This window comes from Giraffa tippelskirchi, chromosome 10, assembly GCF_054371585.1.
Source record: "Giraffa tippelskirchi isolate mGirTip1 chromosome 10, T2T-mGirTip1v1.2.pri, whole genome shotgun sequence".
Taxonomy (NCBI): domain Eukaryota; kingdom Metazoa; phylum Chordata; class Mammalia; order Artiodactyla; family Giraffidae; genus Giraffa; species Giraffa tippelskirchi.
Genome location: NC_137284.1, coordinates 160057499 through 160072010, shown reverse-complemented (window position 1 = coordinate 160072010; position 14512 = coordinate 160057499). Strand labels below are relative to the sequence as shown.

The 14512-nt window shown below is 47.0% G+C and overlaps 1 protein-coding gene across 5 annotated transcripts in view; it reads left to right on the top strand.

Annotated features, from left to right (window-relative positions):
• Nucleotides 1–14512, top strand: part of LOC145524035 (uncharacterized) — a 343643-nt gene that overhangs the window by 77903 nt on the left and 251228 nt on the right. The window contains exon 3 of one of the 5 annotated variants that reach the window (XR_014067042.1): nt 1978–2105. The exons of the other annotated variants lie outside the window; for them this stretch is intronic. The gene's annotated coding sequence lies outside the window, so the exon portion shown is untranslated. Of the gene's footprint in view, nt 1–1977; nt 2106–14512 lie in introns of those variants that run through there. 5 annotated transcript variants of the gene reach the window in all.

Genomic DNA, 14512 nt, shown 5'->3' with positions numbered 1-14512 from the left:
TGTTTGCTGGGCCCGTTTGCTTTGACTTGGGAAGGGTCCTTGTTGCTCAGGGACCTCACAGTTGGGTGCCTGGCATGGAGCATAAACCAGGGGCCAGAAATAACAGAGAGGAAGCAGGCGGAGGGCTCCGGGGGAGATGCTGAGACGTCACTGTTTACAGAGGTTTGGCTCTGATGTGGGGAGCGTGGGCCTGCGGACCAGCTCGCGGCCCGGGTTTATCCAGCAGGCACGACTCCCCAGCCTCTTCATTAACTCTGAGATTAAGAAGAAGTGATCACCTTGGAGAAGGTGCTGTCTGGGGCCAAGGAGCAGTCGCTCTCTCTGTTGGCCTCATGCGTTGTCATCATTGTTAGCCTCCAAGAGACAGAAAGCGTGTGGATTTAAGATCGATTTACAGAAATGAAGGCAGACAGAATGCACCAGTGGTTCTAGAGGCTTCCAAACGGTTCTGACGCAAGGAGGGGTTACATCCTTTCTGTCTTCTTCCTAAAGGATCTTTAGGGAAAGATGATGCTTTTTGAGCTGTCTGTCGTATGAGGAGTCAACTTTATGGACTTCATATTTATTCATTTTGATACAGTTGGGGTTTCTTTCTGAAGTCTGGGTGGATCTGAGAGTCTCATTGGGATGGTTTGTGGGCAGCACACAGGTGGGAAGCCTGCGTTACTGAGGGTCAGGTTCCTTTTCAGAGCTGGGTGTTTGGAGCTGGGGGCAGGTCGGTCCAGCGTACACTGACCATGTGTGATGGCAGGAAGAGGGCACCTGCCTGCTCTGAGCTCCTCCGTCTCCCGGGAGAGGGAAGCTGAGGGCCCACACGGCCTGTGAGTCACAGCAGACGGCTCATCCACGGAGGGGACACCGGGCGCTTTCAGACAGTGCAGCGTTTCTAAAGAAGTTGAACTTGACAAACAGTCACCAGCTGTGAGCTGGTGCTGCGGCGCCTTTTTATTAAAACCACCACGCTCTTTTGGAATGGAGAGAGCTTCATTGTAGAGATACTGTTAATGGGAAGAGGGTTCGGTCTGCAAATTTTGGGTAAACATGCTCCAATTTACTTCTCTGGTGGCTCAGATGGTAAAGAATCTGCCTGCAATGCAGGAGACCCAAGTTGGATCCCAGGTTGGGAAAATCCCCTGTAAGAGGGCATGAAAACCCGCTCCAGGATTCTTGCCTGGTGAATCCCATGGACAGAGGAGCCTGGTGGGCTACAGTCCCTGGGGTGGCACGACTGAGTCGGACACGACTGAGTACACGCAGAGGAATCGTCGTGATTGGAATGCTGGTGCAGAAGGGAGACAAGTGGAGGCCTTTATGCTTGATTAGCGGATTTGGGGATTTGATATGTGCATGTATGGGAATGATTAGCATGGTAAGTTAGCACTGGCCACCTTTCATTAAGTTAACACTCATCACCTTTCAGCTGTAGGGTTTTTCTTCTGATGAGAACTTTTAAGATTTACTCTCTTAGAAACTTTCTTTTTTTTTTTATTATATATACCGTTCCCTGTGCCACACAGTAAATCCTCATTGCTCATCTATTTTACTTAATTTCTAAAAACTTGTTGGCCTGCCACGCAGTATGTGGGATCTAGCTCCCCAACCAGGGATGGAGCCTGTACCCCCTGCATTGGAAGCGTGGAATCTTAACCACTGCACCGCCAGGGAGGTCCTGCAACTTTCAAACGTGCAACCCAGCTGCTCATCGTAGTGTCTCGTGAGATCTCACACAGACCTGTGTTGCTGGGATATTGTTTCCTAGAGCGGCAAGCACTTAGACACACATGTAGAGAAATACGAGAGAGGAGTGGGTGCTGGGGGCTGTGCGTGTCCTTCCAGGCAGGAAATCAGTGAGCGCCGCAATCCCTGGGGAGAGAGCCAGCCGATGGGGCAGCGAGTGTCCACCTGCCTCGTCCGGGGCGTCGTTCCCGAGCGAGTTCAGCTTACCTCTTCTCTTGGTTTCCCTTTGCTTAATTGCAGGTGATGATTCAAACAGAGCCTTCACCTGTGTGCGCCTGGCTTTCATCTTTGGCAGACAAAGCAAGCTGGGGCCGGGGCCTTGATCTGCGGCGTGCTCAGGGTCTGTGTATTAAAGGTGCTGCATCACCCTCAGGCTTTTAAGGTTTTTTTTTTCTACTGGGTTAAATTGATGAGCATGTATAATAAATTGAAGCTTTGTTGTTTGGCAGATTTAAAAAAATTTGTTATTCTTTTATCAGTTCAGACGCTGCTGGGAGGTGTAGCATTTCCCTCCACGTCTCAGATCTGCCCTGAGATTTGTAATTGACTCGGATGTGCTTTGATATTACAAATATTTTCATATGTTTCTCCTTCTCAAATAATCACCCTAAATCCAGGTATCTGAGAGTCTGGCTATGTAGTGTTTAGAGTCATCGCAGAGTCTGAGCCGGGCCCGGCCGCCCGCTGCCCTTCTCTGTGCCTCTCTGCCCTGAAGAGAGGGGCCAGACACACCTGTGCTGACCTTCTCGTGTGATCCTGAGGCGTCTGGGACATGCTGGCTCCACTCTCTGCTGGACTCGGGGTGTCGTGTGTGGCAGATGGTGCTGTTCTTCTGTTTGTTTCTCTGGAGTTTCATTCCCATTCAGAGAGCAAGTGAAAGAATTGAGTGAATATCTGATGTGTTCTTAGGGCTGCTTGCCTTTGAGAAGCACCCCAGATCAGAAAGGCCAAATATACATAACACCTGAACTGGTAAATCTGAGAGTAGTTGATTTTGGACAAGCTTGTCTGGGGTGGTAAGCGTACTGTGTGAGCAGACGGTGTGTAGGCCCTGTGTTCTGTGTGGAGAGGGGGTCATTTAAAGGATGCTGTTAAACATCACTGCCGTGGCATGGCTGAGTACAAGATAACGTGTGTGTGTCTGTGTGATATGACACGTGTGTGATATGACATGTGTGTGTGTGTGATGTGGCGTGTGTGATGTGTATGTGTGATATGATGTGTGGGTGACTGACATATCCATTGTGCGGTGGGAGGAGAGAATAAGGACCAAATGGCCTTTCCTTTGATTCCAGCGGGGCGCCCCGCTCGGCGCTGTGGGGGGGGTCACAGGCAACACGGGGAGGTGCTGTTGGCGCGGGCTTCAGGCTGCGCTGTTCTCCTCGGGGTGAGGTGATTGAACTCTGCCTGTGCTTGCTGAAATGCTCAGCTCCTCTTAATTCTTTGTAAATACAACTGAGTTCCTCGCCCCCGCCCCATGGCTTACTTCTGGTTTCATTCACTGGTGCGATTCGGCCTAATCGTATCTCTTGGAAATAATATGAGAAAGTTACGCTGTTTTACTCCATCAGATTTAATAAGTTTGGATGCTTTCCAAGTATGAGGCATTAATCACACTTAAACCCAGGCCTCAATAGTTCATGCACCCGGAGTATTCATGTCAGAGACATAAAACAACCTGCTTTAATGCCCACAGTTTTCTTTAAATTGAGCACTTGCCTTGTGTTAATAAAACTTGCTTTGTACCGAGGAGCTGGGATAAGGACTGGGGGTGGGGATTTTTATGTCATGTAAAGCATTTCATGGCTGAATTTCCCTTCCCTATCTTAAAGCTTTGCAGGAATGATTATAAGTGTGTGTGTGTGTGTGAGAAAGTGAAAGTGTTAGTCACTCAGTCGTGTCTGACTCTTTGCGACCCAATGGACTGTTGCCCCCCAGGCTCCTCTGCCATGGGATTCTCCAGGCAAGAATACTGGAGCGGGTTGTCATTTCCTTCTCCAGGGGATCTTCCCAACCCAGGGGCTGAACTTGGGTCTCCTGCGTTGCGGCAGATTCTTTACCATCTGAGCTACCAGGGAAGCCCATATATACGTATAATATAATATATATACATACGTAGTGCAGAATAAGGAGACAGGAGTTGCACCTTAGCCGTGTGCAGAGTGTGGTCTCCACCAGCGAGATGGAGAGCAGCGTGGTCTTTGCTATCAGATGGCCTTCCTACCCTCAGCGTTTCTATTTGAGAGGACGGTGGAACTGGACTCGGGGATCTGCCTGTTGTCCAGTGGGTGGGTGTGATGTTCGTTGACCAGATGGCTTGCTGTGAGTGTGGGCAGGGCTGCAGGGAGGCAGATACATGAAAATGAAAAAGGACTTCCTTCATCACCAGTTTATGTTTGGTCTCTTTCTCAGGTTGGTTTGGCTGGAGTTTCCCCCACCTCCGCCCCATTTTCTTTTTTTTTAAATCCAGGTCTTTGTGCTGCCCAAGTCTTGGGTCTTCCCTAGACATTACTTTCAAGGTCACCATCGTTGATGCTATCTGCAAGGAGCCCTCTAACACCCCAAAAGAATTTCACTCTGGAGGTCAGTTCTTGGAGCCTCTTTAGTTCATGGTCTCTCCTCCATCCTCATGAAGAGAACGCTGTCTAAACCATTTTTGTTTTGGACGGAAAGTCTTAGTGTTGTAGCAGTTATTTTAGGGTTTTCTCAGTGACAAGAGTTCTCATTTGTTGGTATTTTGCTGATGGTTCTACCATGTCCTTAGAGAGATTGGCCCCGGTGGACTGAGTTCCCCTGAGAGTCAGGACTCCTGGGGGAGGGGGTGGCCTTCCTGACACGGGGTGTTGGGGGTGGGCTCCTCCCCGCGTCTGACCCGCCACCCATCTGACCATTCTTGTCTCTGACCCTCCACGTGTCTCACGCATGGTCCTCAATCGGAGGACTTTTGGAAGCCTGCACGAACACATTTTATTTCTTTAGGGTAAAACTGCACATGTGAGGTGTTTCAGCTTCAATGTGAGAACAGAATAAACTCTCTGGACTAAAAACAAGTGAGCAAGCAAATATATATAACAAATTGAAAAATCCTAATATAATAGGAGACAGTTTATAATTGTATAAACTCAGTTGATTCACTTGAGGCAAATGATATAGCTGGACAGTGTCTTTTGTCTCTCTCTTATAATCTACGCTGACAAGGAGCCTGTATTTAGAAACTATGGCTCAGCTCTATGTGGAATTTGTTGGTTTCAAACTGTGTAAATGTCCAAAATTAACACCACCCTTGGTTTTAATGTTCAGAGTTTCAGTTCAGTTCAGTCACTCAGTTGTGTCCGACTCTGCGACCCCATGAATTGCAGCACGCCAGGCCTCTCTGTCCATCACCAACTCCCGGAGTCTACCCAAACCCATGTGCATCGAGTTGGTGATGCCATCCAACCATCTCATCCTCTGTCGTCCCCTTCTCCTCCTGTCCCCAATCCTACCCAGCATTAAGGTCTTTTCCAATGAGTCAACTCTTCACATCAGGTGGCCAAAGTATTGGAGTTTCAGCTTCAACATCAGTCCTTCCAATGAACACCCAGGATTGATCTCCTTTAGGATGGATTGATTGGATCTCCTTGCAGTCCAAGGGACTCTCAAGAGTCTTCTCCAACACCACAGTTCAAAAGCATCAATTCTGTGGCGCTCAGCTTTCTTCACCGTCCAACTCTCACATCCATACATGACCACTGGAAAAACCATAGCCTTGACTAGACGGACTTTTGTTGGCAAAGTAATGTCTCTGCTTTTAAATATGCTATCTAGGTTGGCCATAACCTTCCTTCCAAGGAGTAAGCGTCTTTTAATTTCATGGCTGCAATCACCATCAGCAGTGATTTTGGAGCCCAAAAAAATAAAGTCTGACACTGTTTCCACTGTTTCCCCATCTATTTCCCATGAAGTGATGGGACCAGATGCCATGATCTTAGTTTTCTGAACGTTGAGCTTTAAGCCGACTTTTTCACTCTCCTCTTTCACTTTCATCAAGAGGCTCTTTAGTTCTTCTTCACTTTCTGCCATAAGGGTGGTGTCATCCGCTTATCTGAGGTTATTGATATTTCTCCCGGCAATCTTGATTCCAGCTTGTGTTTCTTCCAGCCAGCGTTTCTCATGATGTACTCTGCATATAAGTTAAATAAGCAGGGTGACAATATACAGCCTTGACATACTCCTTTCCCTATTTGGAACCAGTCTGTTGTTCCATGTCCAGTTCGAACTGTTGCTTCCTGACCTGCATACAGGTTTCTCAAGAGACAGGTCAGATGGTCTGGTATTCCCATCTCTTTCAGAATTTTCCACAGTTTATTGTGATCCACACAGTCAAAGGCTTTGGCATAGTCAATAAAGCAGAAATAAATGTTTTTCTGGAACTCTCTTGCTTTTTCGATGATCAAGTGGATGTTGGCGATTTGATCTCTGGTTCCTCTGCCTTTTCTAAAACTAGCTTGAACATCTGGAAGTTCACGGTTCACGTATTGCTGAAGCCTGGCTTGGAGAATTTTGAGCATTACTTTACTAGCATGTGAGATGCGTGCAATTGTGTGGTAGTTTGAGCATTCTTTGGCATTGCCTTTCTTTGGGATTGGAACGAAAACTGACCTTTTCCAGTCCTGTGGCCACTGCTGAGTTTTCCAAATTTGCTGGCATATTGAGTGCAGCACTTTCACAACATCATCTTTGAGGATTTGAAATAGCTCAACTGGAATTCCATCACCTCCACTATCTTTGTTCATAGTGATGCTTTCTAAGGCCCACTTGACTTCATATTCCAGGATGTCTGGCTCTAGGTGAGTGATCACACCATCGTGATTATCTGGGTCGTGAAGATCTTTTTTGTACAGTTCTTCTGTGTATTCTTGCCACCTCTTCTTAATATCTTCTGCTTCTGTTAGGTCCATACCATTTCTGTCCTTTATCGAGCCTATCTTTGCATGAAATGTTCCTTTGGTATCTCTAATTTTCTTGAAGAGATCTCTAGTCTTTCCCAATCTGTTGTTTTCCTCTATTTCTTTGCATTGATCGCTGCGGAAGGCTTTCTTAACTCTCCTTGCTATTCTTTGGAACTCTGCATTCAGATGGGAATATCTTTCCTTTTCTCCTTTGCTTTTCGCTTCTCTTCTCTTCCCAGCTATCTATAAGGCCTCCTCAGACAGCCACTGGGGATTGTCTTGATCTCTGTCTCCTGTACAATGTCACAAACCTCTGTCCATAGTTCATCAGGCACTCTATCAGATCTAGTCCCTTAAATCTATTTGTCACTTCTACTCTATACTCATAAGGGATTTGATCTAGGTCATACTTGAATGGACTAGTGGTTTTCCCTACCTTCTTCAGTTTAAGTCTGAATTTGGCAATAAGGAGTTCATGATCTGAGCCACAGTCTGCTCCTGGTCTTGTTTTTGCTGACTGTATAGAGCTTCTCCATCTTTGGCCACAAAGAATATAATCAATCTGATTTCGGTGTTGACCATCTGGTGATGTCCACGTGTAGAGTCTTCTCTTGTGTTGTTGGAAGAGGGTGTTTGCTATTACCAGTGCGTTCTCTTGGCAGAGCTCTATTAGCCTTTGCCCTGCTTCATTCTGTACTCCAAGGCCAAATTTGCCTGTTACGCCAGGTGTTTCTTGACTTCCTACTTTTGCATTCCAGTCCCCTATCATGAAAAGGACATCTTTTTTGGGTGTTAGTTCTAGAAGGTCTTGTAGGTCTTCATAGAACCGTTCAACTTCAGCTTCTTCGGCATTACTGGTTGGGGCATAGGCTTGGATTACTGTGATATTGAATGGTTTGCCTTGGAAACGAACAGAGATCATTCTGTCGCTTTTGAGATTGCATCCAAGTACTGCCTTTCGGACTCTTTTGTTGACCATGATGGCTACTCCATTTCTTCTAAGGGATTCTTGCCCACAGTAGTAGATATAATGGTCATCTGAGTTAAATTCACCCATTCCAGTCCATCTTAGTTTGCTGATTCCTAGAATGTTGATGTTCACTCTTGCCATCTCCTGTTTGACCACTTCCAATTTGCCTTGATTCATGGACCTAACATTCCAGGTTCCTATGCAATATTGCTCTTTACAGCATCGGACTTTGCTTCTATCACCAGTCACCTCCACAGCTGAGTATCGTTTTTGCTTTGGCTCCATCCCATCATTCTTTCTGGAGTTATTTCTCCACTGATCTCCAGTAGCATATTGGGCACTTACTGACCTGGGGAGTTCATCTTTCAGTGTCCTATCTTTTTGCCTTTTCATACTGTTCACAGGGTTCTCAAGGCAAGAATACTGAAGTGGTTTGCCATGCCCTTCTCCAGTGGACCACATTCTGTCAGACCTCTCCACCATGACCCATCCGTCTTGGGTGGCCCCACACGGCATGGCTTAGTTTCATTGAGATAGACAAGGCTGTGGTCCGTGTGATCAGATTAGCTAGTTTTCTGTAATTTTAGTTTCAGTGTGTCTGCCCTCTGATGCCCTCTCGCAACACTTACCGTCTTACTTGGGTTTCTCTTACCTTGGACTTGGGGTATTTCTTCACGGCTGCTCCAGCAAAGTGCAGCCGTTGCTCCTTACCTTGGACAAGGGGTATCTACTCACGACGGCCCCTCCTGACCTTGAATGTGGAGTAACTCCTCTCGGCCCTCCTGTGCCCAGAGTTTAGAACATGGTGAATTGGGGTTGGCTTTATCTAGTCGTCGTATGTAAATCCGTCTCCATGTGTTTGTATTGAGCATTCAAGTCCAGCATGATGTGGGACACCTGTGTGATCAACAGATTGAAATGAAGCCTGTCCGTATGCTTTGCAGGGCTGACACTGGGAGGGAAGGCTTGTTTCTTAGGAAGCCTGTAGTTTCACGTCGTAGTTGTGACTTTCCTGGAAAACATCGTAATCCACATGACGTCATGCTGTGAAGTAAGCTGTGTTATATGACTTATTCCTTCAACAGTAGTTAAGGAGATGCTGGTTGAATGCCAGTTAGGATCCAGGCCCTCTTCTGGATGTTGGGGACAGAACAGAGAGGGGACAGACCGAGTTCCTGCCTTCTCCTTTCCTGGGAGGGGAAGACAGAAGAGGGTAACACAGGAAGAATCCCCATCGGTCAGGGTGGACAGCCGCCGGGAAGAAATGCTTGTCCGGTAAGGAAATGCAGCAGGTGGATGGAGGGTCAGAGAAGACCCACCGGTGCAGGGCACTTGGGCAGAGACCTGAGTGCAGCAAGGGAGCAAGCCCTGGAGGCAAAGAACATTCTGGAGTCTGGAAGGAACAGCAGGTGCAAAGACCTCGAAGTCAGAGTGTGCTTGATGTTTTCAGGAAGCATCTCTTGTTCTCTCACAGCATGCGTGGTCTGTGTGTGCGTGCTCAGTCGCTAAGCTGTGTCCGACTCTTTGTAACCCTCTGGATTGTAGCCCGCCAGGCTCCTCTGTCTACAGAATTCTCCAGGCTAGAATACTGGAGTGGGTTGCCATTTCCTTCTCCAGGGGATCTTCCCAACCCAGGGATCAAACCCACGTCTCCTGCATTGGCAGGCAGATTCTTTACCACTGGGCCACCAGGGAAGCCCACTGTCTGTATAAAAATGTATAAAAATACATTTTTAATTTAATCAAAGTTTTCAAGTATAAATAGATTGCTTTCCTAGCCAGATTTATAACTATCTGAGCGCTGAAACCATGTCTTAAATGTATCTTGTAACTTCATCGTGTTTAGCCCAATGGCGAACCCATAACAAGTCCTTGACAGATGCATGTTAGAGTTAATGGACTCAGTGATTAAAATATTATTAGCTGAAAAGTGATGGATGTTTAGTTGATATGGAATATTTTCCAAGGAAGAGAAACAAATCCAGCTATCTCAACCCCCCTTTTTCAGCTGCCTTTCCAGTAAGATGTTTTGTAGCCTCATCAAGCTCAGATTAATAATTGAACACGCTCCCAGGAAATGGCCCACTCCTGGATACTGGCTAGAAATTTCCCTTGCTGGGGAATGTCCACAAGATAAAGGTTCTATCCTCTGAGACTGTGCATTTAAGTGGGATTGAACGGGCCATTACAGCTTCCTCGTGACGCACGGTGACACGATACAGATTTTGGAAGTTAATTCTGAGCTCGCTGTCATTTTTATTAAAGTCACACTTGGCTTTATACTAGTGATGTGCTCTGAAAAGAATGTGTCTGGTGATTGGAATGAACTCAGGGTGCCTCTCATGTCCGGGTTTAGAGGGGACCTAGCGATCGTCGGGGAAGCGGAGGACGTGCGTGTGGCCCGCCCAGCCTGCTGAAGCAGGTGTCGTCTGCGCGCAGGGGTGTGTTTCTGTGTGTTGCATGGTTATCATATGGAGAGAACATTCCAGAAGGGCCCCGAGGGGGAGAGGTTCGGACTGATCAGTTACTGCAAGGAGCCCCTCTGTGGCGTTCAGTGCTGTGGGCGGACGGTGGCCGGGTGCCAGGGGCCCCTGCTGTGTGAGCTGGTCTCCGTCGGTCCCCGGAGAGGCCCCTTCACCGGGGACGCGCCCACAGTCCCCTCCCCCTGGACCAGGCTTCAGGCTGCACGCCCCTGTGGCCAGTGTAGCGCGGGGGGCACACCGTGGGTGCTGCTGGGGGGAGGGCCTGAGGGGCACCTTGCCTTTAGCCAGATGTCGTGGGGGAGGCCGTGGTGATGACGGAGACGTGACCGTGACTGCAGGTCTGTGAGAAGAGCCGTAGAGGGGAGTCTGAGTGAGCATGACAAGCCCGGAAGGTGAGCACGAGGCAGCCACTGTTGTCCTCTCGGAAGATTACACCGCGCCCACGCGCTCCGGCTCAGAAAGGCATGACTGCCGCTAACGGCATGTGGACAGGATCGCAGAGTTGGTAAGCCAGGCCCCGAGGCCTCCGCGTGCTCACTTCTGGGCACATGCTTTTCCTGGTCTCTTGGTTCCTGCTCCTGATCCCCCGGGGGCTGGGCGGTGCTGACTGGGACAGCTCTAGGCAGGCTGTTCGGGGCTTCTGGGATGAACAGGACAGGACACCCCCTGCGCTCACAGAGATCGCGTTCCAGTCTGGGGGACAGATGATGAGCCACTGAGCAACTGATCAGCTGCTGAGGGCAGTGAGCATGCTGCAGAGGAGTGCAAAGCGTGCCAGGGAGACAGAGTCAGGGCTGGTGCAGATGGGGGAGTGAGAGAGGCCTCACGGAAGAGACAGCATCTGAACTGGACCCGAGTGGTGGGAAGGAGCGGGCCATGCAGAGTTCAGGGCCAGAGCAGCCCCAGAGCAGGAGGAGAAAGCACTGGCTCGTCTGGAGGACGGGATGCGGGCGGCATGTCCTGTGGTGTGGAAGGAGAGAGAGGAACCAAGGATGTGCTTGGTGCTTTGACTTCGAGCCCCCAGAGGATGGTGGTGTAGCTACTAGGGGAGTATTGAGGGGGGACACTGAGGCTGGGGGTCGGGTGGGAGGAAGTAGGGGAGACGCGGTAGATGCTGCTGCTCTTGATGAAATTTCCACCAGGACTGATGAATCTGTGGGCTTAATAAGCCTGTTTAGGACCGTCATTGAAGATTCTCCAAATAAGTGATGGAAGTATAGTTCTGAAAAAATGGAAAGTTTGCTTGTGGGGCAAGAATATTTTCTGCTGTCTTAGGTCCAAATTCCATACTAAAGCAGCATTCAAAGTTTTCTAATTTCTAAAGGTTTGGGGAAGTTTTTTCTACCTTCCTGGAGGCAACTGTGCGACTGTGTGTGAAGCATAAACTCTTTTGTTTGTTTTTGTGCAACTGATGGTAAAGTTACACACTCAAAGTTGTTTTAAAATATAGCCCACAATCCTTCCCTAGGAATGCACACTATCTTCACTTTGATATAAATTTACAACTATTTGGTGGCCTTAATAATTAAATGGCATATTTTTGGGGGAAATAATTCTGCACATGGAAATACATTACAGTCTGAAAATGAGATACTCTTCTTATTAACCTTGGCCAGAGTCAGATTTCCCCAGCAGGCTGCTTAAATTTGGTGAGAATGCGAAAACAGGACTAAGAAAAATAGATGATACCCCTCCCCGTGACCTAAAGCAAGGGCTGGCCGACCAGGCTGGACACGAGAAGAATTTGTGAATGCTGGTTTGCATCTCCTTCTTTTCTGCACACTTTCTGCCTCGGGAGGAGGTCAGTGAGCCTGCTGCTGCCTTTGGGGAGCAGGGAGACTGGGGGGGTGGTCTCCCGAACTCACACGGAGCAGCCGAGACTTGCCCGGACACCCTGACTTGTGTCTCCCGCAGGTGGCACCATCGTGACCCAGGGTCCCAAACAGTGTGGGCCACTAGGCTCATCTGTCCCTGAAAGCCTGTCTTGGGTCATTTCTCTCTCTCAGATCACTGTTACCTTCTAATTCGTGGTTCTAACACCAATTGCTTCAACTAATAGGAAAAAAGCTGTCAAAAATCTTTTAAAACATTTTGTACAATTTATGTATCCACCATCAACCTTTGACTCGATAGACAGAAATTGTTAATTGGGCAAGTTGAATGATCTTAATATTGATTTAAGCTTTTAAATGGTTTTTTTTAAGATGTTTTATCCTAATGCCATCATGAGAATCAGGAGGGCAAAATGATTTTCTAATTTATCAAACCTCTGTATTAAATGGTGTAAACCGATGTTGAGACCTTTGATATTTAACTTGCACTTCAGCATTTTTGCTTTTAGACATTTTAGACTTTTACACTTTCCTCTGAGTGGATGATCAGAGACCTGGATTCATGTTTCTGGAGTGAGGTCCAGAAACCTTTGATTTGGCAAATTATGGTCAAGTATCATCTGAATTGTAATTTTGCCCAAACTCGGTCATTTTGGGTAGTTTTTCTTTGGCATTTACATTGTTGTTGTTGTTCAGTCACTCAGTCATGTTCAACTGTTTGTAACCCCATGGACTGCAGCATGCCAGGCTTCCCTGTCCTTCACCATCTCCTAGAGCTTGCTCAAACTCATGTCCATTGAGTTTGTGATGCCGTCCAACCATCTCATCCTCTGTCATCCCCTTCTCCTTCTGCCTTCTATCTTTCCCAGCATCAGGGTCTTTTCCAATGAGTCGGCTCTTCACATCAGGTGGCCAAAGTATTGGAGCTTCAGCTTTAGCATCAATCCTTTCAATGAATATTCAAGATTGATTTCCTTTAAGATTGACTGGTTTAATTTCCTTGCTGTCCAAGGGACTCTCAAGAGTCTTCTCCAGGCAAAAACTACTACAATATTGTAAAGTAATTAGCCCCCAACTAAAATAAATAAATTTATTAAAAAAAAAAAAAAAAAGAGTCTTCTCCAACACCACAGTTCAAAAGCATCAATTCTTTAGCACTCAGCCTTCTTTATGGTCCAGCTCTCACATCCATACATGACTACTGGAAAAACCATAGCTTTGACTATATGGACCTTTGTCAGCAAAGTAATGTCTCTGCTTTTTAATATTCTCTCTAGGTTGGTCATAACTTTTCTTCCAAGGAGTAAGCGTCTTTTAATTTCATGGCTGCAGTCACCATCTGCAGTGATTTTGGAGCCCAAGAAAATAAAGTCTGTCACTGTTTCCATTGTTTCCTCATCTATTTGCCATGAAATGATGGGACTGGATGCCATGATCTTCGTTTTGTGAATGTTGAGTTTTAAGCCAACTTTTTCACTCTCCTCTTGCACCTTCTTTAGTTCCTCTTTGCTTTCTGCCATAAGGGTGGTGTCATCTGCGTATCTGAGGTTATTGATATTTCTCCCAGCAATCTTGATTCCAGCTTTTGCTTCCTCCAGCCCAGCGTTTCTCATGATGTACTCTGCATATAAGTTAAATAAGCAGGGTGACAATATACAGCCTTGACGTACTCCTTTCCCAATTTGGAGCCAGTCCATTGTCCCATGTCCATTTCTAACTGTTGCTTCTTGACCTGCATACAGTTTCCACAGGAGGCAGGTAAGGTGGTCTGGTATTCCCATCTCTTTCAGAATTTTACAGTTTGTTGTGATGTACACAGTCAAAGGCTTTCTTATAGTCAGTGAAGTAGAAGTAGATGTTTTTTAGCCATGAAATTAAAAGACACTTGCTCCTTGGAAAAAAAGCTATGACAAACCTAGACAGCATATTAAAAAGTAGAGACATTACTTTACCTACCAAGGTCCTTCTAGTCAAAGCTATGGTTTTTCCAGTAGTCATGTATGGATGTGAGAGTTGGACCATAAAGAAAGCTTAGTGCTGAAATGTTGATGCTTTTGAACTGTGGTGTTGGAGAAGACTCTTGAAAGTCCCTTGGACAGCAGGGAAATCAAACCAGTCAATCCTAAAGGAAATCAGTCCTGAATATTCATTGGAAGGATTGATGCTGAAGCTGAAGCTCCAATGCTTTGGCCACCTGATGCAAAGAACTGACTCATTGGAAAAGACCCTGATGCTGGAAACAGTTGAAGGTAGGAGGAGGAGACGACAGAGGATGAGATGGTTGGATGGCATCACCGACTCTATGGACATGAGTTTGAGCTCCAGGGGTTGGTGATGGTCGGGGAAGCCTGGCATGCTACAGTCCATGGGGTCACAAAGAGTAGGATACAGCTAAGTGATTGAAATGAACTGAGATGTTTTTCTGGCATTTACATGGATGATATAAATAAAAACCGTATGTGTGTGCATGCATGTTCAGTCGTGTCCAACTCTCTGCAACCCCATGGACTGTACCTTTCCAGGCTCCTCTGTCCTTGGGATTTCCCAGGCAGGAATACT